This window comes from Odocoileus virginianus, chromosome 3, assembly GCF_023699985.2.
Source record: "Odocoileus virginianus isolate 20LAN1187 ecotype Illinois chromosome 3, Ovbor_1.2, whole genome shotgun sequence".
NCBI classification, from domain to species: Eukaryota; Metazoa; Chordata; class Mammalia; order Artiodactyla; family Cervidae; genus Odocoileus; species Odocoileus virginianus.
In genome coordinates, this window is record NC_069676.1 from 27,934,456 (window position 1) to 27,961,646 (window position 27,191).

At 38.6% G+C, this 27,191-nt stretch overlaps 1 protein-coding gene across 1 annotated transcript in view; it reads right to left on the reverse strand.

Moving 5' to 3' along the window:
* The window catches only part of PRDM6 (PR/SET domain 6), a 105,930-nt gene that overhangs the window by 64,913 nt on the left and 13,826 nt on the right, over positions 1 to 27,191 (reverse strand). The window lies entirely within an intron of this gene.

Here is a 27,191-nt window from a genome sequence, read left to right on the forward strand (position 1 = left end):
GCATAATTAAACCACCCTCAGAGGGATGATTCAAGGATTAAGATGCATAACGTGTGGAAAGTGCACAGAATAATGCCTGGTACACGGTAAATGCTGTTAATACTAATAACGATAATTTTTAATGTAATGAACAGACTGTAGTTGTGTGGAATGCTGCATGCTGTCAAAAACAAGGAAATACAAGTGGAACTACAGTGGTATCAACATCTCAGACCATCTCTTGAGAGAATTTGTAACTGTTTATTGACTATCATTTGACTCAGAATGCAATTTTTACTCTTACTGGAACACATGGACTTAATCATTTTAAAAAAATCTCTAAATAAATAGAGAGTATTTAAATAAACCCATTACAGAAAAGACCCTCTATGTCTGATTCTGATCCCAAAACGTACGTCCACTGCTGCAAGTATTAAGAAATGAATTATCTGCCATGCTTGAAGATTTCCTGACTCTTCAAAATGTGTTTCAGGGCTAACTGCTGTGGAGAGAAAGACAGAGAGGAGAAGGGAAGAAAAGAAGCAGGGAGGGAGGGATGGAGGATAGAAGGAGGGAAGGAAGGAGGGAGGGAAGAAGACAGGAAGGAAAGAAGGAAGAGTGCCAGCTCATTCAGATGCTATTTTTACAAACAGGAATTGCTTAGGTCTGAAATACTAGATTTGTTGATTCTCTCTGGCTTAGATGCTAAGTGAAGCAGAACTTCATAAAATTTTTTTTGAAACTGCAATAAAGGGAAGGAAACATTTACTGAGAAGCTATTATGTGACAAGCAACATGCTTCATTTATATAAATTAGTTATATTTAATTCTTATCAAAGTTAGACAAGACTGGTATTCCGCATTTGACAAATGAGAAACCTCAGGCTAAGAAAAATTAAAAATGACTTGCCCAAAATCACATCAAATGGACTCAGTATGTGAACAACCTGCATAATTACCAAGGCCTTATTCATTATGTCCGTCACCCCACATAGCTCCTTTCACATAACGGCTCACTTTTCATACAGCACGGGAAGAAAAATGCCTAGGCAGATCACACAACAACCTTTATTTAATATTCTCAAATGTTCTTGTGCTTGTTTACAATACAAGGTCTTTTCCAGACACTTCAGTAGATTTAGGGTAGAACTAAAACTTCATGAACACCCAAGATATTTTTACTGTGCTTAGAATTTGGGGACTTTGTTTTTTTTTTTTTTTTTAAATGATTATTTACAAACCAAGTGAAAGTCGCTCATTCGTGTCCAACTCTTCAGGACCCCATGGACTGTAGCCCACCAAGCTCCTCTGTCCGTGGAATTCTCCAGGCAAGAATACTGGAGTGTGTTGCCATTCCCTTCTCCAGGGGAATCTCCCCATCGCAGGGATTAAACCCAGGTCTCCTGCACCACAGGCAGATTCTTTACCATCTGAGCCACCAGGGAAGCACTATCCTGGAGTTGATATGATCCTAAATGGCTTCATAATATTAACATATTATTTGGTAAATACTTTAGTCTATCAGTTATTTAAAAGTTCTGTTTTAGGATCAAAATTCTTCGCTTTATTTTCATCCATAGATCTTTTCTGGCATGGATTTAAAAGTTAACAAACCTTGAAAAGGGTTAAGTCTCATTACCAGCAATGTTTTCATTCTTTCAACCCCAAATGTACAGTCACTTCTCCATTTACTTCTTTGAATGGTGCTACATAAAGAGACCAGATTGTTTGATCTCAAACATATAGTTCCAAGGATTAGAAATGAGAACTTTCTCCCAGCCTCTTGATTTTATTTTTTCCTTCCACTTCAACTGTCAGATTTTCCCAGTGCTTCTGATGAACAGGAACATAAGTGTTGGGAGTCGGGTGGGGTCTTTATGTTTTGGGAGCCTGGCTTTTCAGTTAAATTTACTGCTAAGTCATCTGTGCAAAAACAACAAACATTTAACATGTAACTTTCCTTACACCAACAGAAGCACTTTGTATTACAATATTAAACACAAAAATCTTATTAATAACTATGAGTATAATTTTAAAAATCTTTTGAGACGAGAGTCAGCTGAGTATTTGCAATATTTCTTTGCTGTAACACTTGGATACTCCTGTCATTGGCTAGGAACAGTATCCTTAAAATTAATCTCATTCTCTACATTCTAAGAAAATGTAGGAATATATATCACCTGTTATCTAGGAAATTTATCTTGCTTAACTAAACAAAACTTGGTTAAAACAGAATCCAAGAAACTGGTAATATCTTAAAAAGAACTGGACCAGTTCTGAGAATATGCTAGAACCCAGGGACAGTGTTGGCTGGTATGAGACCATTTCCACAACTAATTAGCTAAACCCAGAGAAAATGCTCTTCCCAAACAGAACTAATCCACTGGTCACTGCCAGGGGTCTCAGATCTCTGTTACTACAGAAATGCTATATTTGAATCTTCACTAGGAAAATCACTATCAATTATAGCCAACAGTCCTTCCTTTCAGACTTCTAAGCAATTACCTAAGAACAAAGGAGGTGTCCTTTGACATTTCATTCCCAGCAAGAGACAGAGTGATTGTCACAAATGTGACATAACTCATAGAATCCTGTTCCTTCTCTTTGTCTTTATTGATATGACCCTACCCCTCTCAGATTAATGAGGAAGACTGGGCCTAGTTACGCGTGAACAAGAGTGAGAAGCTGAAACAAACTGGGGAGAATTCTTTGCAGGCTGGTTCCTCGTTTTGGGGCTTCCGTGGTAGCTCAGCTGGTAAAGAATCTGCCTGCGATGCAGGAGACCCTGATTCGACTTCTGGGTCAGGAAGATCTGCTGGAGAAGGGATAGGCTACCCACTCCAGTATTCTTGGGCTTCCCTGGTGGTTCAGCTGGTAAAGAATCCACCTGCAATGCAGTAGACCTGGGTTCAATCCCTGGGTTGGGAAGATCTCCTGGAGAAGGGAAAGGCTACACACTCCAGTATTCTGACCTGGAGAATTCCATGGACTGTATAGTTCATGGGGTCACAAAGAGTCGGACATGACTGAGAAACTTTCACTTTCACTTTCCTTATGTCCAGAATTCATCTCCTGGGCCAACTTAGTGCCTATTTCCTAACTGTTAAAACATAAGTAATTAAGACCTTAAAGTAACATGTGTCCAGCCATAAATGAAGGACTAAATCTCTACCCTAAGCACAACAGAATGAACATAGAGAGAGAAGGACACAGAGAGGTCCTTGACAAGGACTTAGAAACGATCACATGTACCCTGTTCCCCACAATCTCTGAGAAAGGACATTCTATAGTTTCTCTCCAAAGTCTGCATGTTAGGGCTGCTCAGTATCCTTCAGACCACAGAACTCTTCAATGAGAACACTTTGGGAAATTGCATCTGTTTCAGACATCTGAAACCAAAAGCATTTTTTTCTGACTTTCAAGTTTCTCCCACTAGAAGTCACACACACACACACACACACACACACACACACACACACTATATATATGTATATATGTATGTATGTATGTATGTATGCCAAAGAAATGCAGGAGGAAGTGTTCCATCTTGAGTATCAGGTAGCTTCTTGCCTAATTATAATGTCCCCCACCCAGGAGTATTCAAATCTGGCTTACATTTTGCTGTAAACTCAATAAGCACACTGGAGGAGCAAGAGTGGAGGAGGGCCCATGTCAAGTTGACTTTGAATTTTTGGCAAATGGTTCATTGTATATTTCATTTCAAAGGCCCAATTATGTCTGCATAAATAAACTGTGCTACGCAGCTTGATGCATGGCCATTTGTCATATTAAAACAATAGCATCCAAAGTAAATCCCCATTAACATTGTTTAATTTTAATGCTTTGGGGTGTTTGCTACTCAAATGATTAAAAAAATGGAGTGATTTATGATACTACAATTTAAATGAGGCAACAAAACAAATAGACTGTGAGTCATCAGACTTAAAATGTACTACAAGCTAGATGGGTTAGCAGCACAAGAGGCACCCACAGCTAAGAGTCCCTGGGTATATGTGTATATGTGTGTGCATGTGTGTGTGGTTATCTACACTGAATAGAGTACTGGCAGGACTTGCAATGCAAGGTTTCCAAAAAAAAAAAAAAAGCTGTATAAGTTGTCCACACAAGTCACCAGGGAAATATTTGTAATGATGAGGATCTAGCATCAAATCTTTGGGATACACATATGTGACTACAGGAGAAAGAGATTTTTCCACAGATCTGGATACAAAAGCATGCATGTTTTTCCCTTTATTTTACCTTTTTTAGAAAACTCAAAGTAAAGTATCTTTATTTTATATGAAGAGAAGAAATACAGAGCTTGAAGACATAGCCCTTCAGAGGTCAGTCTTCTAAAGTAAAGCATGCTATAAAGGTAATACATTAATAAATGACAGTTGTCTAACTTTCCAGACTTCCCTGGTCTTAACCATAAATGTTCCGGATGTGGCAATGTCTTAGTTTTCACTGCTGTCAAACTTGTATACTTTGCTCCTAGGTGGAATCATTTTATTCCGATCCTTGCCCCACCTAAATCAAGGCAGTGTGATTGCCAAAAACAGCAAAGTTTCTGAATTAGACACTGTAACTGTTAAAGACCAGAATTATTTCATTTAATGCCAGCTCTATGTTAGGCTATTGTCTTAAAAAGCAGATTTGGATAAATGTATTTACCAATGGAGTAATAATATTTTTGCCTTAGCCCTTGAATACCAAACTTCCTGTAAATACTTCCATAAAAATACTCTGTTTTTTAAAACAGAGCACCATATGAAGTGTGTCTAAACAGAATAAAAGTAAACTAAAATTTGGCAACATTCATTGTACCAAAGTGAGTGGCTATACTAGATGATTTAAGATAAAATCATTTTCATTGGAGTCTGAGTTATCCTGCTGGCCATCTAGACTGAAATAATTATTTAGAAAATCACCAGACTGATTCTTCCTGTTGTGCCGCATAAACAGTCACAAATGCAAAGTATCCTGGTGTGATTCAGTTGAATCAGTTAAGTCACTCAGTCATGTCCGACTCTTTGCGACCCCATGAACTGCAGCACGTCAGGTTTCCCTGTCCATCATCAACTTCCAGAGCTTGCTCAAACTCATGTCCATTGAGTCAGTGATGCCATCCAGCCATCTCATCTTCTGTCATCTCCTTCTCCTCCTGCCTTCAATATTTCCCAACATCAGGGTCTTTTCCAAGGCATCAGTTCTTTGCATCAGATGGCTAAAGTACTGGAGCTTCAGAATCAGTCCTTCCAATGAATATTGAGGGTTGATTTCCTTTAGAATTGACTGGTTGGATCTCCTTGCAGTCCAAGGGACTCTCAAGAGTCTTCTCCAACACCAAGTTCAAAACTGCTCAGAACAATTGCCTCACACTATAGAGATGCACAACCCAACTTGCCTGCAACATAGAAGGAGCAGCAGCCCAGCCTGGCAGGTCAGTCTCCAAGGCTGGCCTGCCCTGAGCCAAGTTGAAATTTGCAGGGGATCCTGTCTTCCCTGGCTTGGCTCTTTCCACTCTGATGAGCTTCATTTAGAGACTGTCATCTACTCCAAACCATAGACTTCTCCAGTATTTTTAAATATTCAAAGACCACCAGATCTCTCTTTCCCTATCCAAACCTCAGCAGTCTCTCCATGTTATTCCTCTTTCAGTCACCCTGTAATGACAGCCCACAGAGCTCCCATGTGACACAAGAGATTGGACTGATAGCAGCCAAAAAAGCTAGATAAGGTATATTAAGAGTCCATGTCACCCAGGGCTGAAATGTCAAATAACATCAGTGTGGTATGAGAGTTTGCAAGGGAGGAGAGAGAGCATACGTCTATCATAGCATCAGTGAAAATGTGGAAGGAGAATGAAGGGCAATAAAAATGAAAACGATACTATCAATTGTAAAAAATTTTTCCTGCAAACTTGGACTCTAAGTATCCTAAAGATATCTGACAAAGTTCATTTATTTTGGATTCATTTTGCTTATCCACAAAACACAGCTACTTCTAGAAGCTGTTGTTGTTGTTTGGTCGTTAGATCATATCCGATTCTTTGCAACCCCATGGACCGCAGCCTGCCAGGCTCCTCTGTTCGTAGGATTTCCCAGGCAAGAATAATGGGAGTGGGATGCCATGCCCTCCTCCAGGGGACCTTCCCGACCTGGGGATCAAACCTGAGTCTCCTGCCTTTCGTTTTCTGCAGAGCCACCAGGGAAGCCCACCTCTAGAAGTAGGCTACTCCATTATCTCTGTCACAACGCAATATTTAAAATGATCAAACTGGATAAAAAAATTTCAATAGCCAGCTACATGGTTCTATCATCCTTTTGTCCTGTAATGAGAGCAGAGGGCTTTGAACTGACTACAGGTGGCATCCCTGACCTCCAAAGTGTTATTTTCCTAACACTCCAAGAGTCAAAAGGACCTAGTATTGAATCATTAGGTATGATGTGCTTCAGAAAGCATAACTGAGTATAAATGAGGTACTGTATTAAAAACCATTGATACAATGAGGGAAGAACACCTAACTGATTTATAATAGACAAAGAGCACTGTCTTATAAAGACAATGTAGATAAGGGGTTAGGGAAACAAATGCTGTCTCATTCACCAAGAAGAACGTAAACTGATACAACCCTCCTGAAGGCAAATTAGGCAAAATTAAAAGCCTTTAAAGTGTAAAAACATTCTAGCTTAGAAGAATAAAAAGTTAAACTATTAAAACAATCATATATAAGTAAAAAAAAAAAAAACTATAACAATTCTAACAGTATTACCTATACCAGTGAAAAAATTAACAAGAAAAATATATTAGACCATACCCATATGCTTAAATACCAGTCAATATAGTATAGAATGTTTATTGAAAAAATTACAATATATGTTAGAAAGTTACCAAAATGTTCATAATAGAACTTAAGACTTTGCTTTTTAAAACGTCTACTGCCTTAGGAAAAGACTAGGATGAGATACAGTGAAAATACTACCACTGATTACCTCTAAATAGAGTATAGGTAATTTTTATTTTCTTCTTACTGCCCTATAGATCCACATTTAAAAACTTTTCACAAAGATACATAACCAAGGATATGATGCAAATAGACTGAGAAATTTTTAGTATTGATTTTTAAACAGGAAACAGTAAAAACACCCATCAGGAGGAATAATCAAGAGAAAAAGAATTTATTGTGAAAAGAATCATAAACTACCCCAATCATCATCCATATAAAAAGTAATTTTCATTTGGGGAAAATCCAATAAATAAAGAGTTACCATTTATATAATAAAGCACAGAATTAGGGGGTGACTATTTTAATATTTCAAAAAGTTTCCTCCTTTACTAAAAAAAATTCACTCCAAAGGTATCTTAAGGATACTCTTTTGTACAAGAGCCTCAAAGTTGTTTCTCCATCAGAATCACTGCTAGAGCGTCTACAAAATGCAAACCATCAAACCACCTCCCTGATGATCATGATTCAGGAGGGGAAGACTCTAGGGTCTTCTAGAGGGGAAGATTCAAGAATTCTCATACAAAAACAAAAACCCACAACTACTCAACAGTTACAATCAAAAGAGACCTAAGAGAAATTTCAACAAAGTGCAATGTGAAGACTTTGGCTTCACTGTTACTCAAACAAACCAATTGTTAAAAACAAAAAACAAAGAAAAAACTGGGAAGAAATGAGGGAAAATGGAAATTAGATAATATTAAGAAATTATTGTTAATATTGCTGAGTGTGATGATTGCATTATGGTTATGTGGGTTTTTAAAATCTGTATCTTTTAGAGAATATATCTTTAGGTCAGATGCTATGGTGTCTGGGATTTGCATTAAAATATCCAAACAATAACAAAAAATACAAAGCAAAATTAAAGCCAAAAAAAAGCAGTATAGAACAGATGGAAAAGGATGGAAAGAAAAATTATTCAAAACAGATGCTGTGTACAAGAGGACTTATACTAGTTCTCTCTTCCTTTGGGTAGATATTCAACTTCTATAAAAAGTTAGGATAAAAGTTTCCCCATGGGTTGGAAACCCACTGGCCTAGTAATTTAAAAATGACTACGTTTGCAAAATTGAACCTAATTTTCAGAACTCTCTCTCTTGTAGAATACAAAGTTAGGAAAATTACATTTTTGTAATCATCGTTTTCAAAACATAAGTAAGTTAATGCCTATAAACATCAACTCACAGATCTGAAGACAGCCCTATTCAGGTCAAAAGTAAAGAAAAGTGGCCCATATTTAATAAGAACCTACTATTTGTGCTATGTTACCTTATTCATTATTATCAATAACCCTGTAGGAAAGAAGTCATTTCCCAATACACCGAAGTCCAAACTATGGTAACATATCTAAATATTAATATGTTTACAAAAATAATGGAAACCTGTAAACAACACAGCTAAATGCCTAACAATAAGGAAACAGTTAAGCTAATCCTGACTCCATTTGCTGGACAATATATTAAATAAAGTGATAAAAATATTAATAATACTCAGACATGTTTAGGTAATAACTTTAAGCAAGACGTTTTTTACATAAAACACACAAACATATATATATATATATATATAAAATTTCCTTTGAAATACAGTTAAGATTTAGAGTTTGTAAAAAAAAATAAAATTCAGAGTTTGTTATCAGGTGATGGGCTATGAGAATTGAATTTTTTTCCTGTTTTTTAAAAAATTTTTATAATTAACATCAATTACTTGTTCTATAAGAAAAAAAATTAATAAAGAAACAGTATTGTACAGTGCAGTCAACTACACCCCACAGACAGATTTCCAGCTGCCCAACTCTGCAAGTGTCTCTCTGTCCTGTGTAAGACCCTGCCTCCAGATGATGGAGTAAAACATCACATCCTGGTAACATCATATCCATCCTACAAACAAACAAACAACAGAGTACCTGAGGCAGGCATGGTAAACCAGCTAATCATGTCATGACAACACTATTTGGATATAACACATCCTAGCACCAAAACAGTACCTTGAATATTTTTAAATTACTCACATTTGTTGCTATTTTCCATTTTCATCTCCCTAATATATTTGACTCTAAACATAGACTCTCTGAGTCATTTTAGATCTTTTTGAAATAAGGTAAACTGAGAACAAAAAAACACCTTGAATAAAATGAAAGATACTAAAAGCTGAGCAATAACTCTTCACAAGATAGCCAAGGTGTGTCGGGCATTGTAGAAGACATGATGAGGGAAAAACCTGTAAAAATAATTTTTAACTTAATATTTTCAGATTAAAAAATGTTAAAATATGAATTTAAATGTAATCCTTCCATCTTGTTCAAAGCTCTGGAATAAAACAGACCTGACTTAACTTCGTTGTAGAAGCTGAGACATATTTTAATTTAAAATGTCTTTGTTTAGCTTGCCCCCTTGAATTCCTTTCTGTTGCTTAATTTTCAAACAAGAGATATTACTGCTAGGCTTAAATGGATGGATCATCTGAGAAGGGTGTCCCTGACATCGCCAACAATGTGGTTTTAAATACAGAAAATTATAGATCATCAGGGAAGGAAGTTTAGAAGTATCAACTTGGGGTCTGAAGCATGTCTTGTGAGGCCACCCAAAAAGACAGCTTTCCTTGGTAGTCGCCCACTCAGAACTCTAATCTCCAGCCACAAACAGATGCATTCCTCTAATTCCAAGAGGGGGCAGGGCTCGGCGTTACAGCAGAAGCTGCTGGTCACTGTAGGAGGAGGGGAGACAGACAGCATGGTGGCCCTGAAGGTGACAAGCCTGTAAGCCCGGCCCAGCCTGGAGAGTGCATGGCAGGGCTTTATGGGCTTCTTTCCCCCTCTCTTGATTTCTTCTTTATTTCTCACAGACTATCATCCTGTTGCTCAGGTCCTCTTTTTTCCAACTCATTCTTTATCACCAATTTCATTCTCATTCCTTCATTTGTAAAAATCTCTCATCTTGCTTTTCCCTACCCTAATCTTGATGGGGGGCAGGGGGGGAACACGTGTGTACCTGTGTCGATGCATAGCAAAAACCATCACAATATTGCAAAGTAATTATCCTCCAATTAAAATTAATTAATTTTTAAAAACTGCATTCCTTAGTACTCTTACTGGTTTGCAGGATGGATTAGGTTAGTTTCTTTCTCCTCTTTGTTCCTTGGTAAGTAGGAAGCAGTAACAGTTAATGCTACCTGCTACACATCAGCCACTCACACAGATTTTTTTTTTGCAAGTGTCATATGAATAGCCCCTCCCTCTTTCAACCCAGTGTTCCTACACAGCTGAGTTTCTAGTAGTTGTTGTTGTTTTTTCTATTTGTACAGCTCAGTGCTATCTGTTGAAGAACTTCATAAGGGTAGAAATAATTAGACCCTGAGTCTAACGAGATGCATTCATTTGTCACAAAGCATGAGACACACCTCCCTGTTTGAACAGAAGAGCATACCCCAACTGTGTGGCCCAACCATGGATACTATCAGCGAGGGGGGGAAAGGCTCTCACACAGAAAATCGCTGTTTGAGAGAAGCTCCCAATCCCCTTTCAAGCATCCTTCTGCTTATTCCCCACTCTTGGAGGAGGAGGAGAAGGGGACGACAGAGGATGAGATGGCTGGATGGCATCACTGACTCTATGGACATGAGTTTGGGCAAGCTCCAGAAGTTGGTGATGGACAGGGAAGCCTGGTGTGCTACAGTCCACGGGGTTGCAAAGAATCGGACATGACTGAGCAGCTAAACTGAACTACGCCTTTATCCATTTAATTTGATGTTACTTGGAGTTAGATACCAAATTTAAGACATTACAACATTCATCCGCCCTGAGACAGTTGTGCACCTTGACCCCACAGCTCATGTGTGTGATGAACTGTGCTTTAGTCTTTGAAATTCTCTGGGATTCAGGGGTGTGCCTAGCTTTGTTAAAATCTTTATCAGTCTGACTGAAGGCAAGATCTCAAATGCTGGTGAAACTTCCATCACCTATAGTCATAGCAGTCAAAATACTATCTGCAGGGTTCAACTCATATTCACTTCATCTGCAACTGGCCCTCCTCAAGTGACCCTTCCGAAGATGCTGCTGGGGTTTCCTATTTGCACCCCAATCTCAAATCTCCAACCAATTTTCAAGGATCCCCCTGATAGGCCTTTTTGGTTCTTACTAGCACCCCACTGAGAGACACCAACAGACCAAGGGATCCTTTCGGACAAAAGCAACTTGCACAGGCTCACAGACACAGAGAACAGACTTCTGGTCGTCAGCGGACTGGTGGAGGAGGGAATCCTGGGAGTTTGGAATTAGCAGAGGCAATTATATATAGGATGGATAAACCAGCAAGATCCTACTGTACAGCACAGGGAACTAAATTTAATACCCTGTGATAAACCATAATGGAAAAATATATGTATTACTGAATCACTTTGCTGTACAACAGAAATTAACACAATATTGTTAATCAACTATACTTCAATTAAAAAAAATTTTTTTAAGTTGTTTATTCCTCCTCGAGTATTTTGCACCCCTTTTTCTCCCTACCTGAAACGCCATCTCTCCTCTTACTCCTACGTTACTATTCCATGTACACTCGTCCCTGAAAGCCTTGACAGCAACTTCACCTTCAGAGGCTTTAGATGACTCTCCTCCCCAACTGCCCTTCATTCACCTCTTGAGTTAGCACTCTGGATTTTCACAATCAGGTGCTCTGTTATACTCACTGTGCATTGCTTCATTTAACTATCTTTCCAGGTTATTTGATGACTTTGTAGGCACAGACTATGTCTTTCTAAGACAACACTCCCCTCCAACAACCCTGAATAGTAAGTACCTGGCACATGGCAGGTGCCTATCGAATATATAGACTGACTAAGTGGCTCTCCTCTGCACACTGTGAACTCTTCCAAGTCTGCCTCTGTTAACACTTTCCACACCTCCACAACTTCCACTCCAGTTCTCAGCAGGTTAATCATCATGTGTGCAAAGCAAATGCTGCTTGGACTTTACACTCATTCCTATATGACACTATCCTCAGCTACTCTGAGAGAAGCTCTCTGCTCTGGAAACTTTGGCAAAACTTAAACAGAACTTCCACCATTAGCAATCTTATGCCAGCAGGGTAAATCTAAGCAAAATCCATTGGTGACTCTAGCCAAACAGGAGAGATGATAAGACATGAAAATGAAACCAGCCCATATCCTGCTGGTTATCTAGTCCTTTAGGATGTATTCGTAAAACACCCATTTCACATTTTCCAGACACATACTTGCTGTGATCCAAAGTTAAGAGTGTGAACAGTTCCATCATGCCAGGCTACTAAATAGTTTTCAGAAGTAGAAGTCACTGACGTTCCTCTCCCTCGGCCAGGAAAAAAAGAAAGTCAAAAACCCAAGGTACCTCAAATGACCCCTGCCTTCTAGGGCAGTCCAACCTTGGCTGTGACCACTTAGCCATCAGCCCCCTAGCAGACTGCTGGGTGTGTTTACTGCCCTCTCCCAGTACCCACACCCCTTATTAGGAACCTTAAGACTGTTAAAGTTGCATAACTCTAAAATTACTCTGGACCTGGGTCCAAAATTCAGCAAACTGTTGAGATATCAGGCATCCTTGGATGCCCCATGGCAAAAGTCATCAGAAAGCCTAAAGCCAGTTCAGGGCTCTGGAGCACCCTGGCAGAGTGGTGGGAACCAGCTTGTACATAAAAACAGGAGGTGACTTACACAAGGGTCTCCAAACAGAACTTGGTGGCCGGAAAGTCGGTTTATTTGAGGTACGGAACAAGGAATTTGTCAGCTACAGAAAAGTGAAGTAAATTAGGGAGAACAAGGAAATTACTGGCCAGGAGACAGGGTTATTATGAAAAGCTGATGTAACTGTCCAAAAATGTTAGCCTGCATTTATTCTCAAAATTATCCAAATATTTCAGCAATTATCTATTTATATGGTTGTTTTCTGAATATATCCTTACTGTTTCTCTCCAGTCCTTTATACAGAATGAAAGTTATTCACTTCTGAAACTATTTCCTCACTTTCATCATAACCTACAAGGCCTAACCTATTTGCCTCTGTGGATCCCAGAGGTCAGAACTTGGAAAAGGGGTTTCAACTAGCCTGAAGTGAAATGTCCTGAAATAGAAAAAATATTTTTCAGTTTGCTACACAGTTAAGTTTGATTTGCATATTGATCCCTTCCAAGAGCCAGTGTGGACAGTGATCCAAGTGTGCTTTTAAAAGATATTTCTGTTTTCCTGTAGAGCTCCAGGCCGGGAATACAAGATGTACAAAGATGCGAAACCCTTTTCTCAGTAGGAGACTGGTTCCATGCTACCTTGGCAAGGCAGAGCATGCAAACCAACTTCTGTTTTGTACATTTTTGAAAACAAAGCTCATAATTATGAGTGCATGAGTCATTCACATGGAGGTGACTTATAATTCAAATTGAATTAACTGTAAATGCAAGCAATTTGAAAAAAAAAATGAAGCCCTTATGTTCAGTGTTCTCACTACATTTGTTAAGGATTTCATCACTGTGTAGAGGCGTCTAGTTCCAGGCTAACATTTGGACAGATGGAAAGCTCCCCTGGAACATTCAGGTCAAAAGAGCCAACCCCACCAGCCCGGCCTTCTGAGGAACAGAGCAGGCCCCAGCTTCCCCACTTGACTCCCACCAGGCGGGACAGAGAGCTCCCTGCCTCCATGAGGCAGCAGCAACAAAATCAGTGAGCCGTGGCGAAACCTCATATAAACTAGAAAGTGAGGGATAAATGTTTCCTATTGTTCCTAATATTATTTTCGTGAGTATACAAAGGGAATTTTTCTCTCTGTGTGTGTTTTTCCTGCAGGTATTTTGGCAAACATGATTCAACACACTCAGGATATCAAATGATTAGTAATATTTTCAAAGTAAAAGGAGAAGGTAGAAGAAAGGGAGGGAGGGAGAAAAGGAGAGTGAGAAGGAGAAAGGAAAAGTTCAACAACTGGATACAACCATATTAAAGAGTATATAACCAGTCAACATTACTAGCTATATACTCAAAGAATTTTCAATATGGGGAAAATGCTTATTGATTTGATGATAAAAGGCAAACAGCATGCTTTCTTCTGTATAATAAAAGAAAAAACCAACTGCAATAAGAAAGAATGACACCAAATTAATTTCAGCTCATTTTTCTTTCCTTTTAAAAGTATTTTTCTGCATTTTTCCAAATTACCTTTCATAAATGTTTAGCCTTTATAATCATAAAAAAAATTAAGATTTCACAAGAAGCATGGTTAAAATTGGGCTTCCCTGGTGGCTCAGTTGGTAAAGAACCCACGTGTGATGCAGGAGATGTAGGTTATATCCCTGGGTCAGGAAGATCCTTTGGAGAAGGAAATGGCAACCCACTCCAGGATTCTTGCTTGGGAAATCCCATGGACAGAAAAGCCTGGCGAGCTACAGTCCATGCGGTCACAAAAGAGTCGGACATGACTTAGCAACTAAACCACGTGGTTAAAATTACAACAGAGAATAGGGCTGCCTCATGATGAGGAAAGAACATACACGACATTTTCCACAGAATGCGTAGGTGAGTCAGGTTAAGCATCTCCTTGGAGGATCCTGGTAGAGACTGCATTTAGGACATATTATGTAATGGCCTCATGGTTCGCAGTCTCCAATAGATTTCAGAGCAGCAGCATCATTCTAAGTCACTATACTATTGTCTCACTGCCACTCAATCACAGAGGCAAAGTAAGGACAGCTCCCATTAATGGCACAGGAAGGACACAAGGTGATGCAGCCACAGTTGTGCCCAACTGCGTGGTTCCTCATCCACAGCCAACCTGCAGATCTAATCCACAGAGGTTTCTAGAACTAGAGATGTCACAGCCCTCCTCTAGGCAAAGCTCTGCCTTCCCACATTGCCCAGCTGAACTCAAGTGGTCCTAGGGATTTAAACAGCCATATGCTCACAACTCCTAATTCATTTCTCCAGCCACATCCTGTCCTCTGAGTTTCTCTTGCCAGTGTACACCCTCATCCCACACAGACTGTTCTCCACACAGTACCCAGCGTGATCCTTAAAACACAGCAAGCCTGCGCTACTCCTCACTCAGGATCAAATGCAAAGTCTTTCCCATGGTCTCATTTACCTGAACCCAGTTACCTCTGACCTTCTCTCCCACCACACTCCTCTGAACTCACTGTGCTACTGGCACACCGGCCTCCCTGGCAGTTCATTCCTTTTTCCATCAGGTGTCTCCTCAATTGTCATCTTAATAGGATCCCACATTTCACAAATAAAAAAAAAAGCAAGAGAGTTCCAGAAAAACATCTACTTCTGCTTTATTGACTACACCAAAGCCTTTGACTGTGTGGATCACAATAGACTGTGGAAAATTCTTAAAGAGATGGGAATACTAGACCACTTGACCTGCCTCCTGAGAAATCTGTATACAGGTCAAGAAGCAACAGTTAGAACTGGACATGGAACAACAGACTGGTTCCAAATCGGGAAAGGAGTACATCAAAGCTATATATTGTCACCCTGCTTATCTAACTTATATGCAGAGTACATCAGGCAAAATGCCAGCTTGGATAAAGCACAAGCTGGACTCAAGATTGCCAGGAGAAATATCAATAACCTCAAATATGCAGATGACACCACCCTTAGGGCAGAAAGCGAAGAAGAACTAAAGGGCCTCTTGATGAAAGTGAAAGAGGAGAGTGAAAAAGTTGGCTTATAGCTCAACATTCAGAAAACTAAGATCATGGCATCCAGTCCCATCACTTCATGGCAAATAGATGGGGAAACAATGGAAACAGTGAGAGACTTTATTTTCTCAGGCTCCAAAATCACTGCAGATGGTGACTGCAGCCATGAAATCAAAAGACACTTGCTCCTTGGAAGAAAAGCTGTGACCAACCTAGACAGCATATTAAAAAGAAGAGACATTATTTTGCCAACCAAGGTCCATCTAATCAAAGCTATGGTTTTTCCAGTAGTCATGTATGGATGTGAGAGTTGAACTATAAAGAAAGCTGAGCGCCAAAGAATTGATGCTTTTGAACTGTGGTGTTGGAGAAGACTCTTGAGAGTCCCTTGAACTGCAAGACGAGCCAACCAGTCAATCCTAAAGGAAATCAGTCCTGAATATTCATTGGAAGGACTGATGCTGAAACTGAAACTCCAATATTTTGGCCACCTGATGTGAAGAACTGACTCACTGGAAAAGACCCTGATGCTGGGAAAGATTGAAGGAGGAAGGAGAAGGGGAGGACAGAGGATGAGATGATTTGGATGACATCACTGACTCAATGGACCTGAGTTTGGGTAAGCTCTGGAAGTTGGTGATGGACAGAGAAGCCTGGTATGCTGCAGTCTATGGGGTTACAAACAGTCAGACACGACTGAGTGACTGAACTGAACTGAATTGAACTTTCACAAATAAAAATACAGGACACCCAGTCAAAGCTGAATCATAGATGAACAACAAACAATGGTTTAGTCCAAGTATGTCCCAAGTGTGAGCTTACCAAACTGAGGCTACAGGCAATATCAGGCAAAGAGCAAAGCTTTAACTGCCAAGGAGAGGAATGAAGGAAAAAGAATGTGGAAAGGGTGGTGCAGATGTGGGATTCACACCCATTAAAGATAAAACTGGAAATACATAAAAGATACAGGTTGACCAGAATAAGACGCAAAAGCCTTCCGGGTGAAATAACAGCTCAGGCAAAATCGCAGCATTGGAAATTAGCAAGACAAGGACAAAGAATAGGAAGCAGTCCACTTAGAAAGCAGCAGCAGACAGAGGAGGAGAGCTGTGCTTGCAAGTACTGTCAGCAGCTGGCTGACGCTCCCCTTGGAGCATCCTTCCTCCCAACCTCTAACTCTTTTGAGTATTAACTATCTATGTCCCAGGGTCAAATTCCTCCTCCTTTCCCTGGTCTTCCAAGCAGGAACTTCTCCTTTCAAACTGCACTTTTTGGACACTGTTCTCAACTGGAATTACTCATGGTATCTGTGCCATGCACGATTCATGCACAGCAGTTTCTCCATAAATGCCCTTTACTGAATGCTGGGGAGGTTAAATTTTCTGGGGATGATAAATGTAGAGTCCATGGTCCTGAACACAAGGTGGGCTAAGTATGCCAAGGGTCTGAGCTATGGGGTCTCTAGGAAGATAGCTGGGCTGTGCCTGACAAACCAAAGCAGTGACCACCAAGGAGGGAGTGCTCCCAGCCAGGTCCAGAGGCAAAGTCTGGGCTAGAGACTGGAGCCCTGTGTGATATGATGGAGTTCAGGTCTGAAAGTGAGAGGGGGCAGGCGACATAGCTACAGACTGGTTCAGAGCAAAAACTCTGCAGTCCACACCCTATGGAAACCCTACCTTGCCTACCTAAACCTTGGGTGAGTTACTTCTCCTTCACCTGAAAAGCTGCTTCATCTGAAAAATACTGTAGTAGTCTTTACCTTATTGGGTGATTTTGAGGGTTAATTAAGATAGTTCCTATAAAGCTCCTAGCAGAATGCCTCGCACAAAGTCTCAGCTTAAATGTATTAGCTCTTATTACTACGGTCAGATCAACAGTGTTTCCAGTGTCAGATCATTACCACCTTACTTTTTACAGAAGTACACTCTAAAAGTGGATCTTAGCACCAACTGCAGCTTGTGTCTAAGATGTCCCACTGCAATTTTTAATACCTTGTTTATAAAAGTGTCACAGATAAGATTTGTTTAGACATTTTAGTATTTCAAATGAGTCACAAAGTTGAAGAATAAAAAGAAATCTTCTTTTGTTATTAGCAACAGAGGATATTTGGCTTTCAGTAATGGATATTTCTGGCCAGAAGCTAGGATACAATTTAGGATTCATATTTAGACTGATTATTTTTTTTTACAAAATAATTTGTATGCACCATTAACTTTTACTTGAGTGATCCTCCAGTTTGTTCATATAAAAACTCCAACTCTAAAAAAAAAAGAAAAAGATCAACAGTGTGTATTAAGTGCCTTTTATGTGCCAGATACTCTGTTAGTTGCCAGGAATAAAAATATTTTAAAAAGCTATTACAGGGACTTCCCTGGCAGTCCAGTGGTCAAGACTTTCCCTTCGAAGACAGGGGATGCAGGTTCAATCCCTGGTGGCAGAGATAAGATCTCACATGCCTCACAGCCAAGAAGCAGTGTTACAACAAATTCAATAAAGATTTTAAAAATAGTCCACATCAAAAAAAAAAAAAATCTTAAAAGAAAAAGCCATTATAGTAACTCCAAAATGTTGGGCTCATAGGTCAAAAAGGACAACCAGAGCACTGTAAGTTAGGAACCAGGAGCTACTTATTTGAGGAGATGTGAGATGAAGATGATTAGTGAACTCAATTTGAAACAATGTCTGGATATCTAAATGGAAACTTCCCACAGACAAGTGAGGATAGATGATCCAAGAGAGATGAGTGTGGGAAGTGGCACCAACTGAAACAACAAGAGCAGGTAAGCTCTAATCAGCATACAGGCTGCATGCTCTCTCAACCAGCAGAAATGTGAACCTGAGGAGGAAGACTGAAAACAACCAGCACATTTGCAGATAAAGTTGGCTGCAAACTGCAAATATCATGCAAGCATATGGCCTCTCTCTATGATCTCAGGCTGCACAGACGGGGCTGGCAGGAGGAACAGAAAGGACAGTGCCATCGGATGTAGCACTGGTAAGAGCCAAGGGAGGGAAGGTAGCGCTTGCAGTCACATAGCTCAGACCCGGTGAGAGCTGGAACTCAGGACCTATGAACCTACTGAACACCTTTCAGCAGGCCACCTCCTCATGAAGCACACCCTGATTGCTAAGGGGCTAATTATACGCTGCAGTCGACATGCTGTGGAGAGCCTTCTCCTTTTTGGCTGCTTCCTTATACCTGGTCAGGTGGACTTCAGAAAAACAGAAAAGATGAAAATCAGGGAAGTCCATTTTCCTGTCTGTTGAAGTGAAGTGAAAGTCACTCAGTCATGTCTGACTCTGCGACCCCATCGACTATACAGTCCATAATTCTCCAGGCCAGAATACTGCAGTGGGTAGGATTCCCTTCTTCAGAGGCTCTTCCCAAACAAGGGATCGAACCAGGGTCTCCTGCACTGCAGGCAGATTCTTTACCAGCTAAGGTACCAGGGCTGTCTGTTAGTAGCTCTGTAATATTTATATCTTTTTTTAAATCTATCTACTCATTTATCTATTTTGGGGGTGGGTGGTAAGGGAGAAGACTAGAAATGCCCATAGACTAGCCAAAGTGTAGCAGAAATGAAAGCAAGCGTAAGACTAGGATTCACACAGGAACAGATGAGACCAGGTATGGAACGGAAGCAGAAGAGATGCTGGATTTGCTCAAGAGCAGCCAAGACAAAGAAGAAAGCAGAAAGGGAAGTGGGTAACCCAGGAGTAAGACGGAGAAAGGTAGAGCCTGGCATTTCATATCCTTCAAGTGTAGTCCCAGTGCCACATGAGACACTGGTTCAGAAAACAGGTGCCTAAGTCCTCCTGCAGGACAGAATCAGAATCTTTGGGGGGCAGCTCCCCAGACTGAACTTTAGTGAGCTCCCTGTACCTGGAGATTCTTATCGATGTTAGAGTTTAAAAATCAGTGAGCTAGAAGAAAAAGCGCTGAAAACAGAGTTATTTTTCCTTTCTTATTATGGTAAAATGCACCTGCTATAAAAGTTACCATAGTTTAGTAGTGTGAAGAATATCCACAATGTCGTACAATCAATTTCCAGAACTTTTTCATCTTGCAAAACTGAAACTTTACACCCATGATGGATTATCTGTTTAGTGGCTTTGCTCAAGCTCTGCTAGCTAGTCTAGCTTTGGAGCTGATATCAACCCATGGAGCATAGATACAACCACAGGCATTCAGGTTTATGGGCAAGGTCTAAGCTGGTGCTTGTTAAATAGTATGACTATCACCTCCATTGGATTACCAAAGGAAAAACTCCAGATACCATAAGAGACATGGTTAATATTCAGTAAACATATATTAGAAAAAATACTAATTTCAGATTAATTTTTGTTCTCTATGACATGCTTCAGTATTTACATTTACTTTTTTCATTAAAACTTGCTCTGTCACTTGGAATTCGTGCTTTACATACATTTTATGGTTAACACTGACACGTATTCAGAAATTGTATAATGCACTATTATGTCAGTATTCACTGACACACACGCAGCTACAGACACGTCTATGGACAGTGATAAAGGTGCCATTATGCTGACTTGTTGCCCTTTAATATTTACTGACAAATCACAATACGCTGGGCATGGAGATGTTTTTCTATTCAGAATTCAGTATGTGGGGGCATACCTACCTAACGACTTGCTCCTGATCAGAGTCAAAAGACCTTCAGGTTTAGGGCCCTTTGTGATTTTACTGAGTCTGTCCCCTTCCACATCGGGAGTCAATTCTCAGTTGTGAGAAGTGTATCACACGCTCAGTCACCTCCAACTCTGTGCAACCCCGCAGACTGCAGCCCGCCGGGCCCCTCTGTCCATGCAATTCTCCAAGCAAGAAGTGGGAGTGGGTTGCCATTTCTTTCTCCAGAGATCCTCCCCACCCAGGGATCAAAACCCCAGCTCTTGTGTCTCCTGCACTGGCAAGCGGATTCTTTACCATTGCATCACCAGGGAAGCCCTCCACACTGTATGGTATCCCTTTAATACATACATTTGTTACCTGAGAGCAGTGCTAAATAAATTTGTATTTCACTACTTTTAAGCCTGATTTTATAGTAATGAAATCCAAGCTATGTATCATGGTCTACCATGTACAATCTTTTGGTTTAACAAATAACGAGATTTTCTTTAACTCTAGGCAAAGTCCACTAGTCTTAAAAAGTATTGTTAAAACCCTAACTGAAAAGAGAAAGATCTCTTTTATTACACAAACATCACAAATATTGTCCCTCTAATTTGCATAGTAGTCAAATATGGCTCTTTTTTCCATATGGAGAAATAAGAGATATAAAGAAATTAAGTATGTTCCCTGAAGTCTCATATACAGCTACATAAATAGAGTATTCTTACTTAGAAAAGCATTTCAAAGAGATCTGATTCTTTTTTGTTAACACCTTGATCTATTAAAATAAACACAAATTTTTTTTCCTTCTTCCCTGAGGACCATTAAAATCTTCCTTTAGATCCCAGAAAAACTCTGGTCTTACTAAGATGGGCTATCAAACATATGAATATACCAGTAGAAATGCATCTATAGTATCGGGGGGTCTACAGATTGAAATTTCCCACCAGGAAACATACAGAGATCAAACGATGGAACTAGACACAAAATCTATTCATGGGTGAGCCAAATTTAAACATTTGCAGGAACTTCCATGAAAACAGTGCCATTAGTTGCTGCTTTAAAAATGTGTTTTGTAGTATCAAGGAAATAGCACAAGTATCTTTACTCAAACTGTTATTCAATGTATATACAACGCATATACAAACAAATGTACATCCCATTACATAGTTTTCTCTCAAAAGGCTATTATAAAAATCATCATTAATGGCTACCTTTGGTTTATAATTTTATAAAGTTTAAACTTCTCATGATAAGAAATATTTTTAATAGAAAAGCTCATTTCTACTATTTTAAAGTTTATAATTAAATTTTCTTTGTAGATTACCCAGGTCAAATTTTAAATTGCAATTAATCTTAATAAATTGAAATTAAGTGCTTTCCTCAAAAGACTGATACCTTTCAGGATTCTCTGCCCCAGGAACTATTTGTGCATTTCGCACATCAAAAATGAATTTGAATATTAGTTTGGGACAAATACAACAGGTTCTAAAAACATTACACTCTAACATATAATTTATTTATGGTTTATCTACCATTTTGGAGTTTGCAAGGATATCTCAGAATTTAGTGCTGTTGCTTTTGCACTAAACATTAATATTCCCAAGTGTGCTAACAACACTTAAGGCCCCAGTGCTTTACAAGATACTGAAAACATGACTTGATTACATTTAATTTGATTCCAATTAAAAAGCACTTAAGAACTTTCTAGTGAATTAGATTACACTGAATGTTTCCATAGACGACACTTCATTATCTGAGGCAGCTTTAATTTAAAACGATCACAGAGAGGGGAAAATACTGTTCATTTTAATAAATTGGGCTTAATCCCATATCATTATTTGACAAACATATGTGTGAGGTGTTGGTTTATTAAATAAATGTACAAAGGGACAGGCAAAAACATCTATAAAACTGAGTGCCTCATTCAAAGATCTCCCAAGACAGATCTAGTGACACAGCCTCTAATTCTTAACAGAAACCAGAATACTGTGTAGAGAAATATTTAAATAAAAATGAATAGATCACATCAAGACACAGTACTGAAAACAGTGCCTTTTGTACTGAATTTTTAAGCAGTGAATTTTACAACTAATTAAAAGTGAAAATGAACTTCTTACATACAGTATTAAGTAATAGTAGCCAAGTAAGTGCAAAGTGTCCCCAGGCCACAGGCCTTCCCACAACGTAACATCTTCGCTTTAAAACAAAGAACTACCTTGAGATCAAATTATTATATATTCAAATCAGGACAAACTGAACAATTTTTTGCCTTCCCCACAGTGTTAAACAATTTTATAAAAGTGTTATTCTTTTACAAACCCTAGTTTGTGTTAGAGTTCCGAAAGGGGAAAATTATGATTAAAAACAAAATGATTGAAAACAAATGGCTAAAGTTATTTCGTACTAAGCATAAACTGCACGGCTAGCTTTCATTGGACAGAGCTCTGCAGACACATTTGGCATGCCTATCTCTGATATTTCAGAAATAAAGACAATTCTGTGGTTTGTGGTTAGTGATTAAGCACCAAGTGAACTTGTGTCTGTGAATATATAGGAAAATCTGCAGCATTTTGACTGTTTCACACTTGTAACAATGTCTTTATTATGCCTTCCAGAATTAACTGACCTAAAATCCAGGGGCTCTACGATATATCTATTGGATAATTAGAACTCTAAGGACCAACACATAAAACACATTATTGACTTTTAGATCTTCAATCAAACAAATATTTACAGCTGCAATTTGCAAAAATTATTTCCATTTAAGTTGGCAACATCTCAAAATCTGTGCTGCTGATCTGAAGCCTATCAGGATTATCCATATCTTCCCCCCAACTTAGAATTAAAATATAAAAACAATGTAACAACCTTTAGAGCAAACTGGACCTACCTACCCTTACAGCCTAGGTGAATCTCCTCTGAAGACAAGTGAAACTTCATAATTATAAGCTTCTTTGAGATCAGTCTGCCTGACCTTGAGACCAAGAACAGCAGAGGGGTGAGGAATAGTGACCTGGTTTAGTGACCAGTAGCTACAGATATCAGAGAATGTGCTTGTTGTCAATGATCAGTGCTGAAATCTGTCTATACCACACTGGAACAATCAATTTTGTAAATGATTGCAATAATCAAGGAAATTGCCTAATTTATAAATCCTTGCATACAGCATTTTAATGGATTCCTCCATTTTAATGCTGATGCCTTCTGAGCTCAATGAATTGTTGTCCAGGCTGTCATTACACAAAATGATAAAAACATTCGTCTGGTAGAGAAACCACATCTCATGGATATTCAGACCCTCAACCCATAATCACTCATTAGTGACTTCCATGGAAGTCTCACCCTGCTGAGCCCCAGGAAGAGTGGGCTTATTTATGTCTGTGCCTTGGTGGAAATTTCCTGGTACAGTTTGCAATTTGAACAAATTACCTTTCAGTGAATTGTAACGCACTGGATGTGTCTCCCAATTCTGACAGCCCCATATTTTAATAGTTTTTTTCTATCTCTCCTTTCTAATGCTGGGGCTTTTTTTTTTTTTTTAACCACCCAACTCAGAGTCAGCAGGCTCCTCCACTCTGAACTCCCAGACTGTGAAGCGTATCAACACCAGGATGCTGGATGCTCTACCGCAAATGGATGACATCCCAACTCTTACAGGTAAACCTACGGATGCGACCTGGAAACCCTGGCTGCACACTTAGGTCTCTCCCTAAGACCACCACAAGGAGATTGCTCTTCTCAGTTAAACCTTGGTCAATTGATTCCAGCCAATAGTGTGCTGTCAGTGCTTTACTTACTGCTCAATCTCACTAACCTGACATTTATGGTGCACTGATTGGCCTCTGTCAGTGGTGCTGGTTGTAAATTCACTTTGAAAAGCTTTGTGTTAACAGCCTTCAACCAGGCTCCAAGAAGAGTACGAACAGGCAGCCTGACAATTGCTCGACCTCCTGCCCTTATTACAGTGAGTAAATCAGGGTCTGAGCCATTAGGCTGGAGCCTGGGGCCTGCACAAAAAGGATTGACATGACGAAAGGTCAACCTCTGTCACACATGTGTAACAGTTTGGATAATGGAATTCTGTAACTTATCTGAGTGAGGTGGCAAACGCTTGCAAGGAAAAGTATATGCTGCTCGGGCTGCTCTGGCTTTTATGCTAAGTAGTTATACCAGAGTCTGTATTTCTTGTGTAAATACACAAGGAATGTCTGAACTCATGAAGTCTGGGAGTATATATGATTCTAAAAAAGAAAGAAAGAAAGAAGGGGAGCAAGGCGGTCTCATAGTGGTTTCACGCACTGCATTTTTTTCAGAATGGCCAAACACCAAAGTATCACATCTACCCTCTGAGAAAAGAGGATTTTGATACTGTGGACATATGATCTCTCAGCTGAGTAAAAGATAAGATTTTCATATTCAACCAAAATTTTTTAAAACTTACATTATACAACAACTATAAATGGTTTCTGGGCAACACAGTAGATTTCCTTGAATAAGTAAAACTGCCTTAATTGACATATAACATTAAAAGGCTCCCCTGCAGGTTTCTCTGATGCAGTGTTACCTAAATCGCATTTTCATCATATCACTTGCTGCCACAGTGACTGGGGAGAGCAGATTTCATCTGTCCAGTAACCTCCACAATTCTGATTTTAATTTCCATTCTCTATTTTAACCTCCATTCTCTATTTTTCCCGATGTGGGGGAAAAAAATCATACAATGTAATAAAATATGCAGTTAGGGACCACAAAAAACTTAGGAATTATTTTCTTCATGTGGACAAAATGCTATCAAAAGAAGCAATCTATAAACAATAGATAAACTGAACTGACTGATCAGAAAAATAGTCCTTCAGATATAGAATACAAAATTCTTTATAAAGCATTTGCAACTAAAAAAGTAAAACACTGTAGAGTCACATGTATATTTGATTACCCTTCACTAACATGAGAATTTCCAAATGGCTGTTATAATTTTTTTTTAACAGAGTCATTTTTGGACTTAGAAAATTTGGTACATTTGGTACATAAACCAAGAGTATCGGGACTTTAAATGACCTTTTCAAAGCCAGCTTTAAGTACTAAGTTTTTATTTTTAACACAATGCTGGAAACCATTCCAAGAGGCGGCAGATGGTTTTACAGTTTATGTAAAACTACAAAATGCTCACACTCGATCAAATGGGCACCACTATAAAAGACATCTTCAAATCAAATGAGGCAAAGTCAACGAGATACACCAGCTGTTCCTCTGCATAATTAAAAACATAATAGTAACATCACTATGATTTGTTTTGAAGGAGAATATTTGGATTTCATGAAGTCAATACATTCAAAACTGAAATGACAGTCTGCTATATTAAATGATAAATTGCTAAGAAACATAACTTTTACTTCAATACAGCTGTGATAGCTACATAATCCTATCCCCTGGTACTTTGGTGAATCAGGCCAAAATGAACCCAGGTCTATAGAGCAAAATATGGAACATACAGTTACAGTACAATCACTGGAAAATTTTTTAATAATTTTAATTGAATTTTTAAATTACTTTTATTCAATTTAAAATTATTCTCTTCAAGTGACTTTTTACTATCTAAATATATACAAATGTGTATAGTACTACACATGGAACTGGTTCACTTATGAAAACATACATAATACATTTAAAATATGAGATCAATTCATTTCCTTCTAGTACCAATTACCTGTGATGGCTTTGAAATATAAACATTTAGTAGCGTGCAATATATTTTTAATATTGGTTTTCATTAATGTCTTTTTACCTAAGCTAAATAGTAATGATGAAAAATAGACTATTTGCTTCAAAGTAAACCTCTTATTAAATCTAAAATATTATGGCACAAAATCAAACCACAAAAAGAACCACTGTATACTATCCCCCTTGATTTTCTGAAGAAAAATAATGAAAGTCTCTACACAGTACAAACGAAAATGAGACACTCAAATTAACCTAGGCAAAGAGAAATTCTATAAAATTAACTCCAAAGTATTGCAAAGTACTCCAAGTTAGTGTAATTTCTAATACCTTGACTGTAATCCTAACAAGTTACTACATTATTTCAATTAACAGAGTAACTTTTCTAGGGTGAAAATAAGTGCAATTTATTTTGTCAATGTTGTTAAAACTTCTTGTCAGCTCAACCTTTGAGTTGAAAGGCCTGAGTAATTCTAGCCTATCTTAAACTGTAACTTTATTTTAAACTTCCGTATTTTCTTCCAGTAGAATTTAAAGTATACACTGTGTGCATTCCTCAGGTCCAGTCATATTAAATTCTGATGTTAAGCAGAAAGGGGAAACCATGTGCGGACTAGATTAATTTATCTCAAGGGAAAAGGGGCACATTAATAATGGAGATAATGTTTTCATAAATGTTGGAATCAAATGTGCCTTTTCACTTCTTTATTAGAAAACACATTAGGACAAAATTATCTCACTCTCATCAATAAGACCTAGTTGCTGAGAAAGACTATGTTTTCTTTGCAAAACATTTAGAAAGGTTTTTCCCATTATGGCCAAATAGCTAGAAATATATCATGCATCCAAGTCTGGCTGGAATAAATGTATACAAGCAAGGCAAGAGATTATTTAATCTATCCAGTTATATTTCTATTTTAAGGTATCTAAATTCACTATTTTTGTAAAATACATTAAAATTCTGATTCTAAAAGAAATTGGCCCCCCCAAAATGATAAATTTGACTTTTAACTTGTTAACATCTTTAAAGCACACAAAAAAATTTTGCCTTGGATTATTGCTAAAAAAGAAAAATTCTTAGAATTTCCCTAAAGAGGTATCCTAAAGAGTCAAAACATAATGAAGGTAGTGGTATGATATTTAACTTTCATAAAATTATATTTTTATGAACCAGCATTATACACAAAGAAAA